At 32.6% G+C, this 21,336-nt stretch overlaps 1 protein-coding gene across 2 annotated transcripts in view; it reads left to right on the forward strand.

Annotated features, from left to right (window-relative positions):
• Window positions 1–21,336, forward strand: part of LOC145246565 (organic cation transporter protein-like) — a 97,208-nt gene that overhangs the window by 2,878 nt on the left and 72,994 nt on the right. Inside the window, exon 1 of one of the 2 annotated variants that reach the window (XM_080108169.1) lies at window positions 17,502–17,597. The exons of the other annotated variant lie outside the window; for it this stretch is intronic. The gene's annotated coding sequence lies outside the window, so the exon portion shown is untranslated. Of the gene's footprint in view, window positions 1–17,501; window positions 17,598–21,336 lie in introns of those variants that run through there. 2 annotated transcript variants of the gene reach the window in all.

The raw sequence follows: 21,336 nt of genomic DNA on the forward strand, positions 1-21,336 counted from the left end.
TCAAAGTTGAAAATTAGGTATTACATTACCCGATATATATATATATATATATATAGATATAGATAGATAAAAAAAAAAAAAAAAAAAAAAAGGGGGGGGGATTAAACAAAACGAGATTTGAACGTGGATTCGCGAGGTATATATACTTCACACTTCCGGTTATAAGATAGACGAATATTGGCTGAAGAGAGCTCGATAAGGATACCTTAAACGGGCCTTATTATCGGGCTTGAAACCGACGGTACCAATGACCTGTCTCAACTAATAACTTTCTGTACACAAAATATAAAATATATATATATATATATATATATATATATATATATGATTCATTTAATCACATAAATTAATATATGAAGATATAATTTTATGCATACATTTTTCAGTATTTACTTCAACATTGCTTAATACATATATATGGCAATTAAGCTACGCAGAATATTCCATGTTTCATTCTCATAAGAATTCGTCAGGCTTAAGGCTTATGCCATATATATATATATATATATATATATATATATATATATATATACTAGCAAAAGTACCCGTCGTTGACTGGGTTCAAAAACAGCCTACAGAAAATGGACTCTGATTTATGAAAGTACTAGCGAGGGGTACCCGGCGTTGCCCGGGTGTTTGGAGGTGTGTGTGTGTGGGGGGGTTAAAAAAAGAAAAGTAAGTATGAGGATTGAACCCGAACCGTTGAGGCAAAGTTGTAAATTAAAGTGTGAAAAAAAAAAAAAACGCGCAACATTAACCATTGCCCCACCGCGAGATGCTAACAGAAACACGTTTGAATTTATTTAATTACTTGGATTTAGCAGGTGCCCGTTTTAATGAGGTCAAGTTTGACTGCGGGATAGTATTCATTTACTTACTGCTGAACGCTCCCCGCCCCCAAGATGTTATAGGAAAAAGACTAACCCACAAATATTGAATATTTATCTTCCCGAAATCAAGCAAATTAAATAGACAGGCGAGCTTCGTTGTTAACTGTGAGATACTACGATTTATATGTGATATAAAAAGTTTTAAAAAGTTGTGAAGCGAGCGACCGCTTCTCTGAAGAAAGCCTTTTGTTAACATACAGAAAAAGCGAACACACATATATACATACATACATACATACATACATACATACATTTCGCTTTTATATATATAGACTAGCGAGGGCTACCCTGCGTTGCCCGGGTGTTTGGAGGTGTGTGTGGAAACTCCGGGGGTTGGGGGGGGGGTTAAAAAATGTTTTGGGAGGTAAGTATGAGGATCGAACCCAAAGTTGTAAATTAAAGTGTGAAAAAAAAACATGTGACGTTAACCATTGCCCCACCGTGAGATGCTAATGAAAACACGTTTGAATTTATTTAATTGATTTGGCAGGTGCGTGTTTTAATGAGTTAATGGGGTCAAGTTTGACTGCAGGATGGTATTCATTTACTGCTGAACGCTTTTTTTTTTTTTTTTTTTTTTTTCTTTCCCAAGAGCTTATAGGAAAAAGACTAACCCACATGTGGCGAGCGACAAATGTTGAATATTTATCTTCCCAAAATCGAGCAAATTAAATAGACAGGCGAACTTCATTGTTAACTCTGAGATATTACGATTTATATGTGATATAAAAAGTTTTAAAAAGTTGTGAACCGACCGACCGCTTCTCTGAAAGAAGCCTTTTGTAGACACTCAGAAAAGCGAACACACATACATACATACATTTTCGCTTTTATATTTATAGATGATTGGTTATGAAAAGGAAGGGTTGTAAAGAGATAGCTTCGAATTTGGGGGTATCAAAACCAAAGCAAAATATAATGAAAGTAAAAATAAAATAGATAAACCCCATAATTTATTATACCATACCTGTTCATGCTGAAACACTTATCACAATATTCTGTGGATCTATATTAAAAAACCTTGTTAAATTTTGTGACATATTTCCATTCTATAGAGGTCAGGCGTGAACGAACACCCCATAATTTTATTATACCATATTTCTTCAAACTGAAACATAATTATCAAAGTATATGCAGATAGATATGAAAAGTCTTTATTTAAGTTTGTGCCTATTTCCACTGTATGGAGGCCTGGCGCAAATTCAGACCCCACAATTTTATTATACCATCCCTATTTAAGTTAAAACATACTTATCAAAGTATTCTTATGCACATCTATATCAAAAACACTTGTAAACGTTTTTTTTTTTTTTAATTTTTAAATTTTTTGTTTCCATACTTTGTGGACCAGGCGCATATGCAGACCCCACAATTTTAATGAATCATCATTATGCCAGATCAAACATACCCATTCCTGTGTCTCGATACATCTTCTATCATTATATGTGATCAGTTTTCTATAATAGTCAACCATATAGGAGCCTATTCATGACCAGGTATTTATTTGCTCCCCCACCGAGCAAATTAGGCACAAGGCCAATTTTTAATGTGAGGAGTGAAGGGGAAATGGGGACCAACTCCCCAGGTAGTAGGGGAGCTGGATAGTGACAATTGGTATGAAGGGTTGCCTCTATATTGACGAAGGTCTTATATGTGGGGTTTTCCCCACATATGGTCTTTTTTTGCAGTATCTGTCGAAACAGATACTACACTTTGAGGTATTTATTTGCTCCCCCACTGAGCAAATTAGGCATAAGGCCGATTTTTAAAGTGAGGAGTGAAGGGGAAATGGGGACCAACTCTCCGGGGAGTAGGGGAGCTGGGTAGTGACAATTGGTATGAAGGGTTGCCCCTACATTGACACGGGTCTTATATGTGGGGTTTCCCCCACATATGGTCTTTGCTTGCAGTATCTGCCGGAACAGATGGTATTTATTTGCTCCCCCACCGAGCAAATTAGGCACAAGGCCGATTTTTAATGTGAGGAGTGAAGGGAGGGGGAAGGGGAAAAGGGGACCAGCTCCCGAGAGGTGGGAAATGGGAGCTGGTCAAAGGTCAGGCACGTGGGGCCGCCCCCACATCTGGTCCCTGCTAGTCATAGCCAGTCACAGCTTGCAGCATCTGCCGGAACAGATGGTATTTATTTGCTCCCCCACCAAGCAAATTAGGCACAAGGCCGATTTTTAATGTGAGGAGTGAAGGGAGAGGGAAGGGAAAAAGGGGACCAGCTCCCGAGAGGTGGGAAATGGGAGCTGGTTAAAGGTCAGGCATGTGGGGTTGCCCCCACATCTGGTCTTTGCTAGTCATAGCTAGTCCTAGCTAGTCATAGCTTGCAGCATCTGCCGGAACAGATGGTATTTATTTGCTCCCCCACCGAGCAAATTAGGCACAAGGCCGATTTTTAATGTGAGGAGTGAAGGGAGGGGGAAGGGAAAAAGGGGACCAGCTCCCGAGAGGTGGGAAATGGGAGCTGGTTAATGGTCAGGCATGTGGGGTTGCCCCCACATCTGGTCTTTGCTAGTCCTAGCTAGTCATAGCTTGCAGCATCTGCCGGAACAGATGGTATTTATTTGCTCCCCCACCGAGCAAATTAGGCACAAGGTCGATTTTTAATGTGAGGAGTGAAGGGAGGGGGAAGGGAAAAAGGGGACCAGCTCCCGAGAGGTGGGAAATGGGAGCTGGTTAAAGGTCAAGCATGTGGGGTTGCCCCCACATCTGGTCTTTGCTAGTCATAGCTAGTCCTAGCTAGTCATAGCTTGCAGCATCTGCCGGAACAGATGGTATTTATTTGCTCCCCCACTGAGCAAATTAGGCACAAGGCCGTTTTTAATGTGAGGTAAAAACCAGCTCCCCTAAAAGGGGTCACTCTGGTTACCAAAAATAATAATTGTCCCAGTATAGAGGGTTTCCCCTCCATTGACTGGTACAAATTATCTTAAGTGTAGTATCTGCCGGAACAGATGGTATTTATTTGCTCCCCCACTGAGCAAATTAGGCACAAGGCCGTTTTTAATGTGAGGTAAAAACCAGCTCCCCTAAAAGGGGTCACTCTGGTTACCAAAAATAATTGTCCCAGTATAGAGGGTTTCCCCTCCATTGACTGGTACAAATTATCTTAAGTGTAGTATCTGCCGGAACAGATACTACACTTTGATCTTGGTCCGAAGGCCACGAAGGTGGCCTATTCGTGACCAGACACACACAGACGTTCAGCGTAGACGACGAAGCACGTGTCAGTGGATAATTATATTTTAAAAATAATATATATTCCGCTCCCCATTAAAAGGGGTACCAGATTGGTCAATGGGAAAATTATTCCCAACAAGCATTTAGGTAAAAATGCACGTTCGTATAAATACTTGAAAAATTACATACACGCCACGTATCCATTTGCATTATGTAGAAGCATTGGATCACTCCTCACCACACACAATGCCCCTCCCACTCTAAAAAGTAAAGTATTTTATGGATATTTTTACTAGTTAAATCATTCTTCTATATTCCATCCTGGGCACTGCCAAGATACAGATCATGGTAGTATTAAATATTAAATTCTTTTAACACAACTACGTCACAAATGAGTTGGTCAACCAAAATAAATTGTTTTTGACTAATTTTCCAACTGTGTTTCCTTTAAAATAATTTCTGTTGCCAATATAATGATTACCATAACTCTAGAGCAACAAGCACAAATTTAAATATAATGGTTTAATTCTCTGTTAGTCAAGGTAACTTTACAGCAAAGTAATTCTCAAAATATGAGATAAAGTGAAAGTTAATTCATGCAAACGTAAATCCATTCTTCTCTTTTTTATTTATAGTTTCTTGCATAACAAAATACTTGTATTTCATCATATGTAAAGATAAAAAAACTTTTTAGATAAGCAACAATAAGGTTCTTTTCTAGGTCAGGGGCTCCTCTGAGAAATGAATTGTATTTGCTTGAGGAGAGCAAATGAATCAAATATAAGAAAAAAGGGCAACGGAAAAAAGGGCAATGAAAAAAGGGCAACAGAAAAAAGTAATAAAAAAGGCTAAAGAAAAAAGTACAATTTTATTTTATTTATAGTTTTTGCATAACATAATACAAAAATACTCCAAGTGGCAAGGTTACTTTATTAAAAGATAATTCTCAGGATATGTGATAAAGGGAAACTTAATGAAAATCCATTCTTATTTTTTATTTTAAATCTGTGTAAGAAAACTACTGGTATTTCATCATATGTAAAGATAAAACCTTTTTAGATAAACAATAATAGGGTTCTTTTCTAGATCAGGGGCTCTTCTGAGAAATGAATTTTATCCTTGCTTGAAGAGAGAAAAATGAATGATGACACATATTTGTTGATGACAACATGCTCTATAATAGACATGACGAAAAAAACAAATGTACACATATCCAAAGCTGAAACCCTAAAGAATGATATCCAGTCTGTAGTGAAATGAGTTCCTAATTAGATTAAACCTTTTAATAATTGGAACTTTTTTTTTTAATACAAATCATCAAATCAAACTTTTTAATAATTGGAACTTTTTTTTTAATACAAATCATCAAATCAAACGTTTTAATAATTAGAACTTTTTTTTTTAAATACAAATCATCAAATCAAACGTTTTAATAATTGGAACTTTTTTTTTAAAATACAAATCATCAAATTAAACGTTTTAATAATTGGAACTTTTTTTTTAATACAAATCATCAAATCAAACGTTTTAATAATTGGAACTTTTTTTTTTTAATACAAATCATCAAATCAAACGTTTTAATAATTGGAACTTTTTTTTTTAATACAAATCATCAAATCAAACGTTTTAATAATTGGAACTTTTTTTTAAAAATACAAATCATCAAATCAAACGTTTTAATAATTGGAACTTTTTTTTTAATACAAATCATCAAATCAAACGTTTTAATAATTGGAACTTTTTTTTTTAAATACAAATCATCAAATTAAACGTTTTAATAATTAGAACTTTTTTTTTTAAATACAAATCATCAAATTAAACGTTTTAATAATTAGAACTTTTTTTTAAAAATACAAATCATCAAATCAAACGTTTTAATAATTAGAACTTTTTTTTTAAAATACAAATCATCAAATTAAACGTTTTAATAATTGGAACTTTTTTTTTTAAATACAAATCATCAAATCAAACGTTTTAATAATTGGAACTTTTTTTTTTAATACAAATCATCAAATCAAACGTTTTAATAATTGGAACTTTTTTTTAAAAATACAAATCATCAAATCAAACGTTTTAATAATTGGAACTTTTTTTTTAATACAAATCATCAAATCAAACGTTTTAATAATTGGAACTTTTTTTAAAATACAAATCATCAAATCAAACGTTTTAATAATTGGAACTTTTTTTTAATACAAATCATCAAATTAAACGTTTTAATAATTGGAACTTTTTTTTTTTTAATACAAATCATCAAATCAAACGTTTTAATAATTGGAACTTTTTTTTTAAAATACAAATCATCAAATCAAACGTTTTAATAATTGGAACTTTTTTTTTAATACAAATCATCAAATCAAACGTTTTAATAATTGGAACTTTTTTTAAAATACAAATCATCAAATCAAACGTTTTAATAATTGGAACTTTTTTTTAATACAAATCATCAAATTAAACGTTTTAATAATTGGAACTTTTTTTTTTAAATACAAATCATCAAATAAAACGTTTTAATAATTGGAACTTTTTTTTTTAATACAAATCATAAAATTAAACGTTTTAATAATTAGAACTTTTTTTTTTAAATACAAATCATCAAATCAAACGTTTTAATAATTGGAACTTTTTTTTAATACAAATCATCAAATCAAACGTTTTAATAATTGGAACTTTTTTTTAATACAAATCATCAAATCAAACGTTTTAATAATTGGAACTTTTTTTTTATACAAATCATCAAATTAAACTTTTTAATAATTGGAACTTTTTTTTTAATACAAATCATCAAATCAAACGTTTTAATAATTGGAACTTTTTTTTAATACAAATCATCAAATTAAACGTTTTAATAATTGGAACTTTTTTTTTAATACAAATCATCAAATCAAACGTTTTAATAATTGGAAACTTTTTTTTTTAATACAAATCATCAAATCAAACGTTTTAATAATTGGAACTTTTTTTTTTAATACAAATCATCAAATCAAACGTTTTAATAATTGGAACTTTTTTTTTAAATACAAATCATCAAATCAAACGTTTTAATAATTGGAACTTTTTTTTTAATACAAATCATCAAATCAAACGTTTTAATAATTGGAACTTTTTTTTTAAATACAAATCATCAAATTAAACGTTTTAATAATTGGAACTTTTTTTTTTTTTAATACAAATCATCAAATTAAACCTTTTAATAATTGGAACTTTTTTTTTTAAATACAAATCGTCAAATCAAACGTTTTAATAATTGGAACTTTTTTTTTTAATACAAATCATCAAATCAAACGTTTTAATAATTGGAACTTTTTTTTTAAAATACAAATCATCAAATCAAACGTTTTAATAATTGGAACTTTTTTTTTAATACAAATCATCAAATCAAACGTTTTAATAATTGGAACTTTTTTTTTTAATACAAATCATCAAATCAAACGTTTTAATAATTGGAACTTTTTTTTTTAATACAAATCATCAAATCAAACGTTTTAATAATTGGAACTTTTTTTTTAAAATACAAATCATCAAATCAAACGTTTTAATAATTGGAACTTTTTTTTTAATACAAATCATCAAATTAAACGTTTTAATAATTGGAACTTTTTTTTAAAATACAAATCATCAAATCAAACGTTTTAATAATTGGAACTTTTTTTTTTAAATACAAATCATTAAATTAAACTTTTTAATAATTGGAACTTTTTTTTTTAAATACAAATCATCAAATCAAACGTTTTAATAATTGGAACTTTTTTTTTAATACAAATCATCAAATCAAGCGTTTTAATAATTGGAACTTTTTTTTTTAATACAAATCATCAAATTAAACGTTTTAATAATTGGAACTTTTTTTTTTAAATACAAATCATCAAATCAAACGTTTTAATAATTGGAACTTTTTTTTTAATACAAATCATCAAATCAAACGTTTTAATAATTGGAACTTTTTTTTTTAATACAAATCATCAAATCAAACGTTTTAATAATTGGAACTTTTTTTTAAAAATACAAATCATCAAATCAAACGTTTTAATAATTGGAACTTTTTTTTTTAAATACAAATCATCAAATCAAACGTTTTAATAATTGGAACTTTTTTTTTTAAATACAAATCATCAAATTAAACGTTTTAATAATTGGAACTTTTTTTTTTAAATACAAATCATTAAATTAAACTTTTTAATAATTGGAACTTTTTTTTTTAATACAAATCATCAAATCAAACGTTTTAATAATTGGAACTTTTTTTTTTAATACAAATCATTAAATTAAACTTTTTAATAATTGGAACTTTTTTTTTAATACAAATCATCAAATCAAACGTTTTAATAATTGGAACTTTTTTTTTTAATACAAATCATCAAATCAAACGTTTTAATAATTGGAACTTTTTTTTTTTAATACAAATCATAAAATTAAACGTTTTAATAATTAGAACTTTTTTTTAATACAAATCATCAAATCAAACGTTTTAATAATTGGAACTTTTTTTTTCCTTCTTTTTGCAAATCATCAAATCAAAGTTTTTGTTGTCTGGCAGAACGTTCTTTTGTTTTAGGTGATTAACATGTGGGTTTACGAGCTTGCTACTCAGACTTAGGGTTAATGGCAAAATAAAGTTGGATAACTCTCTTAACGAAATTTTTGCAAACTAATAAAATTTAAATATCTGCCAAAATCTAAGAGGTATAAAATTATGGGGGATTATTTTTGATGAACATTGCTTATCAAGTTCCGATTTCGAACTTAGTAAGCTTTTTCTTTTTAATCAAAGCAATTGTGAGATTGTGATTTCAAATGCAGTAAAAGTTTCTTTTAACATCATAAATTATTTTTTAAGACAATAGGATTATTTAAGTTTCGAATTAGTTCAGAATAACTTATTCTTTTAAAATAAATTCATAATTTATTATGTGTATTTCGTAAAAATTTCTTTTTATATATACTAATGAGTAACCATTTACCAAAGGCAAAAGCCATTCAAGGATGAGGGTTAGTATGATCATAGCCAAAGGGCCACAACATAACATACTCTCCAGACCTCTCACCTACCGGCTACCACTTTTTCAAGCATTTCAACAACTTTCTCTGTGAGAAATGCTTCAAAAACATAAGTAATATCAAAAACGCTTTCAGTGACTTCATCAGCACCAGAACACTAGATTTTTACGTTACTGCTACACATGTTTTGCATTGGCAAACATGTGTAGCAGTCGAAAAATTGCCATATATTCTACATGATTTATACTTGCTTAATATTATCGTAGAAGGTTGTAGTAAACACAAACTGCTTTCTATATATATTCATGTATGCGTATATATATTTGTTTAAAAAATCTTGATTACCAAACTCTATTGTCATTTTTTAGTTTACAGACATGAAACTTGATATATAGGATATTCGAACCCATGAGAAAGTTTATGTTTGGATTTTAGCCGGTAAAAATGAAAAACTTCAAATTTGCGAGACAGTGGCTGAACGGCGGCATTGCGAATATTCGTGCGTAGCTATTGTTTCATGTTTTCATTTTTAGTCTTGTTACAAACATGTTTGGCAGGGGTGAAATCTCGTGGCTCGAGATTGAAATCTTCTGTCTTACTGGCTTGGCCAATCTTAAGCCAGCTCCCAGTCATGTGACCGAGTGTATAAAAGGTAAAACCGACAATGCTCTTGCTCTTACTCTCTTGCTCCCTACTCTGGCCGGCAGCACACATCTCTCTTGGGGACTTTGGCCTCAGGCTAACGTGAATACAACAAGCCAACATGGCTATCTCTAAACACGTGCTTATTTCCACACAAACTTTTTTTATCATGTTACACAACTGCTCTTGTCTATATGCTGACACACACTCCTAGTAGCTACTACAACACGTAAACTTACTGAATACCTTTCCCTTTCTTTCACCTTTAACCAGCCTCCTTCATCCCCACAACTACTGGCTACAATATATTCTCTTCTTCAATTAGCCAGCATAATATTAAATCTATCTTTACACACAAGAACACCTTCAGCTACTAACCCGTTTCTCTCTTGTATATTAACCTACTAAAAAAGATGACGAATAAAGTTGCTTTTGGATATAAAATGAAACTCCATTTCGTTGTCTTTTATTCTATATTTTGGTAATCCCTAAATACGTAGCTTTCAACGACTTTCTTTGTTTATCTTCATTTTTCTTAGCCTCTTAAATACAACAAAAACTTTCAATATCGCTAACACTTCACTTTGCTGGAAGACTTTTTTCTTCCTTTCAAAAATTCGGTTTGACCACATACTCATCACAAACGAAAAAAGGAGCATATAACAAAAATACGCACTTTCACAGAAAAGTGAAAACAATCTTCAAACGTCTCCACTCATCACTGAGAATTCTCTAGAACACATTTCTACCACAGAACGTTCTTTGCACCGAGAAGAAAGACAAAACATTCTCATTGAACACAGTAAATTATAAAAGCTAAAACATTTTCAAAGACACGTGTCACATAAACAAAGCTAAAACATTTTAGCAGAAACACATTCACTAGAAATACTTTCTGTGTTTCATGGAAAATGATAAAATGTTTCAACCGGATACGTTTCCTCAAAACGAACAAAAAAGAAAAAAATATCTTTTCTTTCACAATGGCTGCATATAAAAAAAAGAGTGAACACTTTCTTCATGCACGAAAACACTCTTAACACTTGACTTTTATTTGTTTTCATGCTAGTTTTTTTTTCAATTACCATCTCTCTACCTTGGATATTTAAACAACAACAAAAACACGGGTCAACTCGACTCCAGTTACACACGTGGTGTAAATATTCTCTGCTACAAGAAACATTCCTCTTAAAATTATCTCACAAAAATATTCTTTTCACCGAAAAGCAACAATTTTTTCCCACAGAAAAAATAAATAACTGTTTAATGAACATTCGAGTCCAACAAAAACGTGTTACTGGCGACTAGCCATCCAAAACACTTTTCACACTCGAAACATTTACTTTTTCACAACCTCCATCAAAGTAACCTTGTCAACAAAACGTTTAGAAATGAACAACTTAATGACTTCAAATTCCACTGGAATAGCTCAAATTTAAAGAAATTTTGATACAATTCTACAAAACAAATTTGAACAGGGTCACAAGCATCAAGCCTTGTGTTGACACACACACACACACACACACACACACAAAATAAAAAACGGATTTTACAAGCAACTGTCACAAATGGACATATTCAAAATTCTCACTACTTCGAATTTTCTAATATACAACTTACTATCAGTAGGACACACATAAAAGAACCTTTCTTTTATTTCAATAAACATTTTTGGTTTTCGTTCGAAAACCAATCCAAGTTAAGGAACTAATTACCCCTGTTGGAAACTAGGCAGCAGCAAACAGAGTAGCTCAGACCAGCAAAGAAGACAAACCACTCTGCTCTCACTTTCTGTCCACTGAATCCCTTTAGACTGCAGCTACTTCACCGAAGACCTCCAATAGACTACCTGGGGATACTTTAAGTTTTTGCCTCCCGACATGGGAACATCCTAGAACTTTGTATTTCTTCTTTTCTTTCTTTCACGTCGGACACAATCCCACTTCTTAAGAATGAAATCCTTTCATTGTTTTGGTTTTAAAAAGAGGTACTGGTTACTATTCTGTGCTTTTGGGTGTCAAATTAGTCTTTTATTAGGGGTTTTGTGCACTCACACATATATCATTCCTAAAGATAGTGACCCCGACATGATATTTTTTTTTTTTTACAAGGTGGTCACAACTTATCATGGCCCGGAAGCCACTCAGGGATAAGGGTTATTGAAAGTACAGTACGTTAATGTGGAGATTTAATAAAGTGTCTACTTAAGGGGGCGGTTCATCAGGAATTTGTTTATCTTGGACTTGAAGACATCCAGGTTGTAGTCAGGTGCGAAGCAGGCAGACGAAACAGAGTTCCACAGGCGTGCAGTTCTAAGAAAGAAGCTTTGTTCATGGAATCTACGTTTGTACTTAGGCATAGATAAAGAGTGGGGAAAGTTTTTGACAGTGGATTCAGCTAGACGGGTGTTTTTCATAAAAGATTGGTGAGGGGGGACCAGAGATTGGAGTTCAGACGAGCACCTGCCATGGAAATAACGATAAAACAAAGATAGGCTTGCAACGTCTCTTCTGTGGGAGAGAGGTTGCAGGGAAGAGAAAAAGGCATCCCCCACTAAGCCACAAAGTCTATTTTGTACTCTGTCAAGGCAGGATAGGCTGTTTTTAGCAGCTCCTGCCCAGATATGGCAGCAGTACTCCATCCTTGGACGTACTTGGCTTTTATATAGATAGAGAATTGCATCAGTAGTGAGATATCTTCTGGAGCGGTAGAAGGATCCCACCATCTTTCCAGCGACCTTGTCAACAGACTTGATGTACGTGTTCCATTTCAGATCAGGAGTGAAGGTAAAGCCCAGAAGCTTGTCAAAACATGGGGCCTCACCCAGACGAGAGCCATCCATCACAATTGATGCTAGGTGGGGATGAGCACACAACCTGATTTGAAGTCAATTAATACCATGAGAGTATATAAAAATATTTTCGTATTATTTCAAAACATTCATTCAAATTCATGTGGGGAGATTGGTCGACATTCACTGATGCCTTGTATTACAGTCGAGATGTGAGCATAGGTAAACATTTCCCAATCCCCAACAAGAATAAAAAAAAGATAAGATTGTCAGAAATGGCATAAAGACAAAGGCGAATTTTAAAAGTTCAATATGACTTTTATTTAACAATCGAAAAAAGGCGAATGATATTATTGCGTTTATGTATTTTTATGTGTGCATGTGTTGATTCAGCCATTGTTGTCACTATTACTGCTCCTGCTGATTTCGTGTTTTGTTTATGTAAATCTGGAGGGATATGCAATATAACTGCTGTGAAGACGCCCACTAATTAACATAGGCGGGTGAGTGAGATATATAAAGGTATCAATCACCAATACCGGGAGAGTTCGGCAACGACCACCAAATAGGCAAGACGCCTATGTTACCTCCAGTAAGACATGCAACACGCCACCTGCCGGAATATCTCCAACTGAAGTATATCTGAAGACATGTAAATATGTATAGAACTTTTCTTCCTAATATATTATTGTATACCTTTACTTTCCGTGTTCTTGTTAATTATTTGTGCAGACACAACAATAACATTGGCAACATTCAGACTAGAAAAATATCGGGCCAACCAATGCCAACAATAAAATCTTTGGATTCATATAATATGATGATGAACAACAACTCTGAGATGAATACGATTTTTTTAAAAGTTAATGTAATGTATTTTGGATACAAGTCAATTAGCTATAAATAACTGTTTTTTTTTTTAAACAGGTGTTTTGTTGTTGTTAAAACATGGTTTTATGCCACACTAAGTTGGTTGGGAAAAGTGCCAAAATCCTGCTTAAACTCATTTCACTCTAAATAATTTGGGTGACTTAAATAGGAATTAGATAAAAAGAACATCTTTTTCTCCCAAAATTGATACTCCTAGAAAATTTACATCCAAAAATTCATATGTCTAATATTTTTTTTTTTACTATTGTAATGACACCTTATTAAAGCCAAGAGCTGCTTGAGGATAAGGATTAGTGAGATGTTGAAACATGAGGATCACTATGTGAGTACTAACATTGATTAATGGTATGAACTGTATTTGATTACTTATAGGGCAGTCTATGACAAGAATTTGTTGCCATTGAATTTGAAGACCGCCAAGTTGTAATCAGCAGGGAAGCAGTCCCATGTTAGTGTGTTTCACAGTTGAGAAGCCTTTGCAAAGAAGCTCTGTCCGTGGAAATTATGTATAATACTCAGCATATGGTGGGAGAAAGAAAAGTCTTTTTTTGTTGTATATAATATGAGTTTTTTTGCAAAAAATGTCTCATGAGAAGAAACCAAGGACTTCAATTGAGCAGTTTCCATGGAAATTGTTAAATGTTTTTGACTCCTAATAAGGGGTATGTCACCAATGATTTCAACGATCGTTTTTATAACCACAAGTTATAATAACCAACCAATGAAAAGCTTCCAAAGCTACTATAAAAATTGTCGAATTTTGGATTCAATCAGTTCGCTGTTGTCTACATCATGCACGTGCATTTAATTCTTCGCCGGTATCTTTGTTACTGGCAATTACTTCACACTCAGGATCGGAACTGCACTGCTTCTTCACCGCCATCTGTGTTCAACATAATGTCTCAACACTTAAAGTTTATGCGCCCAGCCATCGTCTTTTCTTTGACGGTTCGGAATTTATATTCGAATTGTGGCAGGTAAAACTTCTGGGGTATCTAAGAATTCGGAAACTACACAAAGTGATACAATCTCTGACAGAGAATCTTAACGATCCCGAATTTCTTGAAAAGAACGCGACTGTTTTTGTAGAACTGATTCAATGCTTAGATGATAGAAGTCTGTCTCTGATAAGAGATACCTTGGATGATGGACGGAAAGCATTGAACATATTAAGAGAGCATTATTTATCAAAAGAGAAAACGAAAATTATATCACTATATACAAAACTAACGTGTCTAAAATGTAACGAGGATGAAACTATTACCGACTACGTTATAAGGGCAGAAACAACTGCCAATGCCATAAAACTCTCGGGTAAAATAATAAGCGATAGCTTGTTGATATCAATGACCTTCAAGGGACTTCCAGCCGATTTTAAACCATTTACAACTGTTATAACGCAAAAAGCCAAATCCATAAATTTCAGTGAATTTAAAGTGGCATTGTGCAGTTACAAAGAGACGAATCGGATGCTCGTGGACAATAATAATTCCAGCAATATCATGAAGTTCAAAAATGCTTCTCAAAAACAGACACCCCCAAATTATGCATCTCACCGCAATGTTTTCCCCAAAAGTAATTTTCCCAAGAAAAAGAATAAAATTATCTGCTATAATTGTGGACGACTAAACCACAAAAGTTTCCAATGTCGATTTAAAAGCTCAAAAATGGACTCTATAAAAAACATTGAGAACTTTGATGAAGAACATACATTTCTATTCACATGCAACTTTGACTATACCACAAACGGTAAAAATCTACTTGTAGACTGTGGTGCTACAGCATACGTTATCACCAAGGAATCTGATTTTATTAAGTTTGATTCAAACTTTAATCCTCAAAGTCATTTTGTCGAACTTGCCGATGGTAGTCAAATAAATGATATAGTTTGAAAAAAAAAAATGCTCTTTTCATACCTATATAAACCTAAACCTAGATTTTTAGGGAGTTGAGTTAATGCTTTTCGGGAACTCCCTAATAAAATAAATATTTCCACACAAGCTATTGAATAAACGAACAAAGGACTTTGTAAAACTTGCAAGGAAAAGGTTTATTGAAGCAAGGGCGTGATGCCATTTAGATATAGCTAGGATAGAACTCGTCTGCCTTTGCCCGGTAGTTAATCCCAAGTGGGAATTGTAGATACCTGTGTAGGCAGAGAGAGAGAGAGAGAGTGTGAGGAAACAGGTCTGCTCTCTTTGACGTCTCGCTGGAAAAAGGATAGAGTTTTTCTCGCCCGGGACGGAAGCAGTTATAGTTCCTTAAGGGGGTAAGGAAGATCCCTGCGCTATGCCTCTGATTGGTTAGTATGTGCCATATCGCACAGTCAGGGGAGGCACTGACGCACAAGGAAAGAGTTCTATTTGTTTCTGCTACAGATTCCATGAACAAAGCTTCTTTCTTAGAAGTGCATGCCTGTGAAACTGCCTTCTGTTTTCCTACTTTCCAGCTGACTACAATCTGATTGTCTTCAAGTCCAACATAAACAAATTCTTGATGAGCCATACCACTTAAGTTAACAAATTTACCGAATTTCCATTACTATCGATTACTATATTGTCCAATTGACTACTGTACACTCTTAACCCTTATTCTCGAGTGGTCTCTGGGCCTTGATAAGTGGTGATTCCTATGTAAAAAAAAACAAAAACATTTAAGCAAGACATAGCAGAAAGTCTAGACAGTAAAGAAGGGCATAAAAGGAGAAAATCGATGCTTTCCTACCAAGATTATTACTAAGTTATAAAACAATTCCGCATGCAGGTAGGCCAGAAAGTCCATCTGCCTTAATGGACAGACAATTAAGGTCCCCTTTGACTATGTCATATGCGACAAATCAAAAGATGTGGTACAAAAGAAATAGGAATATGGAAGCCGAGACAACAGAATTTATTATGCAGAAAGGACATAATACTGCAATATATTAAATAAAGAAAATGAGAAGTGTTCTAGCTCATGCGGATCAAATAAGATCCCAAAGAAAACAATCGGATGAGGAAATGCCTTCAGAGCTGCCCATTATTGACGTAACAGAAGAGTTTATGCAGAATGAGATTGCGGAGGAAGAAGTAGAGAGGGACGAGGTAGAAGAAAAAGAAGTAGAATGGGACAAGGACGAAGAGGAAGATCAGAATATGCAGGAGGAACACTACGATTATAGGGAAAGACGTGATAGATCCAGATCCAGATCCCCAAGAAAAAGGAGAGAGATAAAGGAAGATGTTCAGGAGGGCACGAGAAGAAGTACAACAAGTACTTACGGCATAAAGCCCCTCCGTTATAGGGAGATGTAGTGATACGCAAATTAAGTATAATTTACATATGAGCAGATAGCTCATGTTTATAAACTGACACCAACTAGAACAGGTGGTTGTTGAACGCTTGCTTAGCGTTATACACAACATATCAATGTGTTTGTTGAAAAGTGCATGTACTTTCATGCACTTCCGTTTGTTTAAAATCTGCTTGTTTTGTTTGATTATGAAACTGCTATATATCCGTTTTCAACTAAAAAATATTTTTAATGCACAGATATGAAGCAGTCATCATAATGTACTGATTAGTGCCCCCTTACTGACTGATGTGGCCACACACTGACCAGACAGCTGGCATGGCGCATTGATGCTATAAGTCTCTTAAGGAACTAATTACCCCTATTGGGAACTAGCCAACAGCAAGCAGAGGAGCTGAAGCCACCAAAGAAGAGATAACTCTCTCCTTTCACTATCCTTTCACATTCTTTGTTGGTCAAAGTTTTAAAGTCTGCAAACGAAAATGGAAGGTGGTGTTTAACTTTATATCTAATGACTAATCTGATATTTATTTCAATTTATAAGGCTTTGCGTTACCCTAACCCTAGCCTCTGCTACTTAATGGACTACTCTGATCCTCTGTTCCTCTCGTCAGTCATGCCAGTAATTTATAAATCATAAATATAAAAAAGAGGTTATAATAAATATTTTATTAGATTTTTGCCCAGACGCAAATACATATTCTGTCACCTCTAGTCCATGATACAAAAAAAAAAGAAAAGAAAATCAAGGTTTAAACAATTAAATCTTGTTATAGCGTTTTATTATGATTGCAAATAATTTTTACATAGTAGTTCTTGGTATTCTATCACATCAAACTACGTCCCTCGATCAGAGCATTGATAAAGCAAATGAGCAATAGGAGAAACCCATTATTTCCATTTTCAAGTAAGTCTGTTTGTCTAACTCTCTAACTATATATATATATATAAAGTGAGAATGTGTGTGTATGTGTGTGTTTATAAGGACAACTCTAAACCTATATACTCAATGAATTTTTGATCAACAAACTTGAAATTTGGTATATAGCATAGTTAGACATGTGGATGAATTTTTAATCGGTTTTCATCTGGAAAAAAGGCTTGCTAAGGGGTCAAAATTGCAAAATTATTATGTGGGGGTCATCGGATTTTCATCTGTTCATCAACTGTTTCGTGAATGTGCATGCATGAATGGGTCACATGACCGATTCATTATGTTAAAAATAAGTAAGTTTGAAAACACTTTTAAGATCCTGTCAAGCTAATGGTTAAAAAAACCTCATAATACTCGCATGCACATGTCTCAGCTTCTTCCCGTTTCTTTTTTTTTCCTTAATTTTTCAAAGGAATTTTAAGTTACATTTATTACCTATGATATTTTTGTTTATAAAAAATAAGAATTCTGCATTAATTAAAATATAATTATGCATATTTTACGTATATTTTATGACTGGGCAGTCTGCTAGTATATATATATATATATATATATATATATATATATATATATATATATATATATATAACTACTTCATTTACTCATATAAAATTAATATACGAAAGTATAAATTTATGGATAAACTTTAAGTATTTACTTCAAAAGTGCTCAATACGTAGGTAGAGCTAGTTAGTTAGTTATAAAATATATATGGCGATTAAGCTACACTGAATATTCAGCATTTCATCCACTCTAGGATTCTTCAGGTGCATAAGCCTGAAGAATCCTAGAGTGGATGCTTAATCGTCATATATATTTTATAACTAACTATATATATATATATATATATATATATATATATATATATATATATATATATATATATATATATATATATATAAACCAACACTAGCAGAAATAATAATAATAATAATAATAACAACAATTATAATAATAATAACAAACCAACCCCGGACAAGAACAACCATACCATAAATAAAAATACTAATAACGAACAAGATAAATGCAACTGTAGACACCGCACACTTTGCCCAGTTCAAAATAAATGTCTAACAAAAAGCGTAGTTTATCAAGCAACAATATTCGCGAAAGAAAACACGAATAACAAGAAATATTACATAGGCACGACTTCCTTAGATTTCAAAACCCGATACTATGACCACAAAAGTACATTCAAAAATAAAAAAACACCGTATAAAAACAACACTAGCGAATAAATACTGGGAACTCAAAGAAAGCGGACATTCGCCGGTAGTCGAATGGAAAATAATAAGATAAGCTACCATGTGCAGACATTTAGACTACCCATGTAAATTATGCCTTCATGAAAAATTTGCTATCCTGTACTTTAAAGAACCCCAAAATCTATTAAATTGTAGACGAGAAATAGCAAACAACTGTGTTCACAAAATAAAACTTACTCTAAGATAGCGATACAAAATAGCTTTAAAACTAACAAAAACAACAGAAAACAAACAAATAAATAAATTAAATAAACATGAATATACATAAACGATCACACATATATGTATATATATATATATTTATGTATGTATGTGTGCATGTATGTGTGTACACATATGTATATTTATATATATATATATAAAAAAAAGAAAGAAAGAAAGGAGGAAAATCGTCTGCTTTAAACCACTAACCTAGTTCTAAAACAGATCCTTTGTTCGATAAAATGCATGCCCATTAGCTGATAGGAAGGGGCGCGGTGGATACTAGAAAGCTGATTGGCTAACTAAAATCCTCAACATATATAAAAACGAGAAACAACCTCAGAATTCACGCATAAGCCTGACGAATCCTATAGTGGATGAAACGCCGAATATTCAGTGTAGCTTAATCGCCATATATATTTTATAAATTACTATATATATATATATATATATATATATATATATATATATATCAGGTTATGGGTATTCAAGAGTGATAACTAATGAATTTAATGAGGTTATTAAAAGTGGTCAATAAAGGAAGAACAAAGAAGAGCAAGATATATATATCTACATGGTCGCGACAGTGAACATGCTAATGTTTCGGACAAATGGTTGGTTAAAACCAGAGGTCCTCGTCAGGCAACTTAATAATTAGTTGCTTTCCACAGAACAAGCCAGTCATCAAAACATATATATATATATATATATATATATATATATATATATATATATATATATATATATAATAAAATAAAATAAAAGACCAAGAGAGTACAACAAAACAATTAAAAAATTACATAACTTCTTCAATAACTTTGGCCTTTCTATAATTATCGAACCAAACAAAAAAGCTTCAAATTTTCTAGATGTTACACTTAATCTTAACACCGAAACTCATAGTCTCTATCATAAACCTAATCTTACGCTTTTATACGTCCATAAATCTTCTAACAATCCCAACTCAATTATAAAATCTATAGTACCATCCGTCTCTAGAAGAATTTCTGCTCTTTCTGCTGATAAAAAAACTTTTAATCAAAATGCTACTTTCTTCAATAATGCCTTATGGAACTCAGGACACAAGGAAAAGAGTAAATGCAACAATTATGCTCCTCCTGCTGGCCGCCTTAAATCTGTAATCACGCACAATATGACTCGTAAGAAACCAGTTCAAATAACAAGATCTGCCGCTATCAATAATAATGAACCAGTCTACATATATAATCCAAACCAAAATACTAATCGCAATACCTCTAACCCACCCAGTCGCATTAGGAGAAAGAAAAATATTTGGTTTAATCCTCCATTTAGCCTAAATGTCAAAACTAATATACCTAAGGAATTCTTCAACGTTGTACAAAACTCTTTCAAATACCCACACAGATATAGTTCTATTTTCAATAAAAATTCAAGCAGGATTTCTTATTCAACGATGCCTAATTTTGCACAAAGAATCTTAACATCTAATAAAAAAAAATTAAATCAGCCCCAAAAAATCCCTTTCCCAATTAAACCCAAAACTAACTGTAATTGTAATAACAAACATCTTTGCCCACTCAATAATGATTGCATCCATAACGATGTTATATATTCTTGCATAATTACTGAGCTCCCACGCAATCCTCCCATAACAGACACTAATATTTCGTCTTCAAGTTATCCTTCGTCCCATCCTCCATCTGATATAGTTACTAATCCAATACACCACTCGAGCAGCCCCTCCATCTACAATCATACAACTAGTAATAATAATAATAATAATAATAATAATAATAATGAGAATAATAATATTTCTCCTAACAGCCATCCTAACACTAACAACACTCATTATCCCCTCCAAAATAGTCCTCATACAGACATTGTCCGACCATTTGTTGAACACTATGAACAAAATTCAAACCATTTAACTAATACAAATCAGCAAATTAATATTAATACCAGACCTCGAGCTTTTAATAAAATACATATATCGGCGCTATTTCAACATTAATTAAGAAAAGAATATCAAACCACATTTCTTCTTTTAACAACCATAATTCTAATAATAACCAAGGAACTTCTCTAACCACTTTAATTAAAAAACTTAATTCTAACAATACCCCCTTCTCAATCAAATGGACTATCATAAAAAAAGTTAAGTCTTATACTCCAGGCTCTAAGTCATGTCGCCTCTGCACAACCGAAGCTATAACTATAATTACTTCCCTTCAAAGTAACAATATAATAAATTCTAAAAATGAACT

The sequence above is a fragment of the Euprymna scolopes genome, chromosome 24 (genome assembly GCF_053919585.1).
Source record: "Euprymna scolopes isolate OS-2025 chromosome 24, ASM5391958v1, whole genome shotgun sequence".
Taxonomy (NCBI): Eukaryota; Metazoa; Mollusca; class Cephalopoda; order Sepiida; family Sepiolidae; genus Euprymna; species Euprymna scolopes.